Below are 5,242 nucleotides of genomic sequence, written 5' to 3' on the forward strand. Positions count from 1 at the left end.
GTTTCCAAAATAGGTTAGTTGCTGCTTTATGGCTTCAAACTAAAAGCTACTCCATCAAATCACAATAACTCGTGTCTCTTTGACAATAAATTAATAATACATTATCGTTATCAAATTCCAAAAATTCTGTTCTCCTCAAACAAATAACTTAATCCCATGTTTACAGTATGCATTCAATCAAAGCAATAAAAATCTTCAGTCTAGAACATGCAGAGAAAGGCTCAACAAATGAGATACACTGCTGGTAAAAGCTTCTTAAATCTTATCAAGGCGTTGGCATCGGAGCAGTGCAGACTCTGAGTATTACGTTGAGCAATTTTATGGCCATTTCAACAAGTTTTACAGCTTTTACAACTAACAAAAGATAAAAAAATAGAATTGTACGATGAACAAAAAACACGCTAATAAAAAGTTTAGCATCAAATTAAGTATCGTTGTAAGATATTCTCTGTCTATATATGAGTATTCCGACAGATACACAATAGTTTATTTTATTGTTTTCTATTTTTATACTTTTTGTAGTAAGCAAAAGAAATCACCTCAAATGACCATTAAATGACCCTAAATATGCGTGCATTTTCCACTGTATTTTCTTCAAAACGTTGAGCTACACTTTGAGACTCGATTTGTTTGGAAAGTAGAAGGGAAAATACTTCTATAGTAGAGTTAAAGTAAATAGAAAATAAGCATATGTTTTAATATTGATAATAAATTTAAAAAAATAAATTAAAATAAAATAAATTTAAAAAAAACAAAAAAAAAATTAATATAAATAATAATTTTTAAAATATATTTATTTAAAAAATTATTATGATTTTCTTGATACATTAAAAGTGTTATTTCTAGAGACAGCGGGGTTTAGAGTTGTAGATTTTCACCTGAAAGGCAAAATTTAGATATATAGTCATATCAGTCAAGTTTATAAAGGTTTAAAACTCAAAACCCCATATATATGGGCAGGTAGTTCAACGGAAATAGTTGCTCATAACAGCCCGAAAGTCTTAATCCGACTGTCGTTGGTTATCAAATTTTTTATTAATGCAACTATGTTAGTAGATATACTTAAGATTGTTAGTCTTGTTAGCATTTTTAGTTTAATAAATTATAAATATTTACACTAAGATTTTATTACTTAGTAAAGTCAGAGGGTTTTTTACGTTTTAATCTCCGTGCTAAGTCAGTTGCGTTGACTATTTGTGAAACTTCTACATTTTTATGTTGTGTGATTTTCGTTGCGTGAAAAACAGCAAACGTTTTTATGACGTCCTCGACGGGTTTGATTGTTAGGCCACGATATAGGTCGGCACTACGAATGTACCAGGGCGCATTTATAATATTTCTAAGTACTTTATTTTGGAAACACTGTATTATCATAACATTGCTCCTACTGGTGCATCCCCATAACTGTATACCGTAAGTCCATATAGGTTCAGGAGTTTATTTTCTATCAATAACACTGAATGCCTACCGATTATTTTGCTGTATTCGCATAGGGTGTTTCCAGTCCATTTATATTTAATTTGCAGAGGGAGACCCTTTTATTTGTAAAGTCAACATATACTGATTTTGTATTGTTAAGCTTGAGTCGCCATTGTTTCGTCCACTGATGAACATTATTAATCGCTAGCTGGAGAGTTTTAGTTGATTCCATTTCATTAGAACCAATTGAAAATAGAGCTGTATCATCAGCAAACTTCGCAATTTTACAATTTTCTATTATTTGGATATTATTCGTAAACAAAAGAAAGACTATAGAACCAAGGACGCTTCCCTGTGGAACAGCCGCTTTAATTTCTTTTGGATTTGAGTAGCAGTCTTCTTGTTTAACTTGAAAATATCTATTTCTTATATAAGATTCCATAAGATTGCAGTATTGTTCTGGCAATTGCATTCGTAATTTGCATTCGTAATAAGACCTTGATGCCACACCTTGTCAAATGCCTGCGAGATATCAAGGAACACTGCCGAACACACTTCCTTCTTTTCCAAACAATTTTCTGTTATATTACTAATTCGATGGACTTGTTCAATTGTTGAGTGGCTGGTTCTAAAGCCGTATTGATGATTTGGAATTAGGTTTTGTTTTTGTATAAGATTTGATAGTCGCTTTTTAAATGCTTTTTCAAAAACCTTCTACAAAGGTGATCAAATATTAATATTAAATGCATAGGAAAGTAAACAGGATAATTTATAAAAATTTTTTTATAAATTGGTAAAAATCAGTTTTTGGTAAAACTGATTTATTTTCAAGATAAAAGTATTAGGATAATTAAAGAGATAGTCCTCTTCTGATAAAGTATAGCTTTTTGCATGGTCAAAAAAAAAACTTGACATGAGTGTTTTAGATCACATTGTTTACAATGTCGGTATAAGTCATTTGAATAGCTCCAGAAAGTCATTTGAATAGCTCCAGTATTTAATAAATAAGAAAAATACAGAAGGTTTCGATTAGAAATGAAAAGACAACAACAAAAATTTAGTTAATATATTGAAATTTTGCTGGCCATACAACCAGCTATATATATGCGAGTATTGCAAACTAGGCATCATCAGTGGCCTTAGGAATTATTCGAATTTTATAATTAGTTTATAATATATATATAATTTGTTTGGACTGCAAGTGCTAGACTTAGAACTCGTACCTTGCATTTTTTTGTTGTCTTAGCCTTTCCCATATGCCCACAGGTCCAGGTTCCGGATCTATCTGATCAGAAAATACTCTTCAGTGTTCGATTATTATTTCCAAATATTAAACACCCATTTTAAATAAAATTAGTAAAGTATTAATTTTATTATAATGAAACATATTTTGTAGCGCTTCTACAATAGTCGTTGCAACTTTTTCAATTTATCTAATATATTCTTTGCGGTTTACTGTCGATTTACTACACATCCGTAGAATGTAACTTGAGTACATTTGTTTTTTTTTTACGATTATTTGTCCAAATTTTCGATGATGTTCGATACAAGCTACGATTTCTATGAATAAATTAAATTTAGGCTGAGTCGTAGTAACGTGGGAAATTTTCTTCATACCTACCAACCGCTCTACATGGCCATACAGAATCACATACTCAAAATCTACTATATGTTATTGTTGTTGTTGTTATTTCTCAAAATGCATTTATAGAATTTTAAAAGCGTTCCTTTTCTATGAAAAAGTATACAAAACAGTTGTTATTAGGGTTTTGTCATTTAAATTTTTATGAGCACTTACAAGATGCTGTGATACACAAACCTGCTAATGTCGAGCTCTCGACTTGACTTATCTTTTCATCTTAGTTTACGATTATGGCTTATGCCAGCAGTACGAATTTATGGAATTTTATTATGTCATTATACCGAAAGAACTGACTGCTTTTGTAGTGTCTCCAACATTTATTCACAAAAAATTGTAATAAATTTATCAATAAATAAATTTAAAATCGACAGGTGTCATAATTCTATCAAAACTTTGCGAAAACAAGATGAATTAAAAGAATAAAAAATCTTCACAATAAAAGAATTAAAAAAAAATTTATGATAAATATTTAAGCAATATTAAGAAAGAAATTAACATATGCTGAGCTGAGATACAATGTCTTCACTATGGATTAAAGTATTCAAGTAGTTAACTTAACATATTAAAAGAATTGATTTAAGTTGTATGAATAATTTTCAAAGAAATGCTGAAGGATTAGTATAATTAATTGATATGTTAATGTTCATTATTCAGAAAAGTTAGGAGGTTTAAATCATTAATTTTAGTTTTCAGAAAGGTTATTGAATCGGAAATCTGTACTTCTGTACACAATACTTTTAACCCCGTTTCACAATTTGAGTATAATATCATCCCATATATCCACTTTAGTAGCTCTGGAAACATAATGATTTGTATTTACTAATATCACTTTTAGTAACACTTTTGTACGATGTTCTTTTCATAATATTGAAATCACTAAATTTCTTTTAGTGAATAAAGACTTTTCATCAAAAATCATACCTAAATGCCAACTTAAGGTATTTTAGTATAGCTATATTAAGTTTTGCTCTGTGAAAAGCCTGTAACACATCATAGCCTATTCATTAGGCACCTGTAATCTTTATTAACTGCAAATCTCAATAATAGTATTGTTTTTGCACATATTTTTCTTGTTTTCAAACTGTTTGTTTACAAAAGAACTTATTTAACTACTTAGTTGCTCATTACAGCCGTAACTGATCTTCGATCGCGTCGAGGTAGGCTCTTCCAGCCTTTAAATTTATATGCGCTTAACTATGACAATGCCACGGTATAACTCATACAGCTCATCATTCCATCTAATTCGATACTCGCTGGGAACGCCTAAGAGAACATAGAATTTCCAAAGAAATTTTCTCAAATACTCCTAATACCGTTTCATTACTGTCGCTCATTGTTCAAGCTTTTGATTTTTGTTTGTCGAGAGAGGACTTTTTTTATTAATTGCCTGCTTAGCCTGAAGTCATATCTATTGATTGATTTTTCGAGTGAGAAAGAGTGATTTTTCGTTAAATCTCTAAACTGATGACACTTTTTGTGTGTATGTTGGCTCCCAAATAAACAAAGTCTTACACAACCTCAAACATATAGTTGCCAACAATGACTTGGGTCCCAAGACGCTAAGAAAATTTGTTTGCTGACTGAAAGTTCTAGGTTTTTTTCTCATTTTTTCGAAGTTGGAAAAAGGTACATTGACGACAACAAGATTCAGGTCAACTCCCTTGTATTATTTATTTATGCAATCTTTCACTATTAGGCAGTACTTTTAAAATATCTGACTTGTCTAGTTTATAAACCCACTTTGTTTCTATATAATTATATTTATAGTTATACTTGTAAGTCTGATACTTACAATGTCACTACGATTCGTAATTAAGTTAAATTTAAATCTCTGAAATATTTTTGTGTTTTAATATAAAAATTATTTGATGACTATTACATTTAGTTAACTCTTGATGACATTACATTACTTTTACAATAGAACAAAAAATTATTTATCTGTTTTATAGTGTATTTTGAGTTTTAAAGGTTAGCGTACCATCTTCTAAAGAGTCATCAAATGTATGTATGAATATGATTGAGATTTAGTTGCGATTTCTTCAGATAAGCTTGAATGGACATTGTTTTTTAATTATTTGAATGGTTAAAGGTATTAAAACTTCCCGACCAAACTCCTTCAATTTGATTCGAATAATATCAAGAAAGTGTAGACTGGCATTGTGATGATGGAACACAACTTCT

Source organism: Teleopsis dalmanni, chromosome 1, assembly GCF_002237135.1.
Source record: "Teleopsis dalmanni isolate 2A chromosome 1, ASM223713v2, whole genome shotgun sequence".
NCBI lineage: Eukaryota > Metazoa > Arthropoda > Insecta > Diptera > Diopsidae > Teleopsis > Teleopsis dalmanni.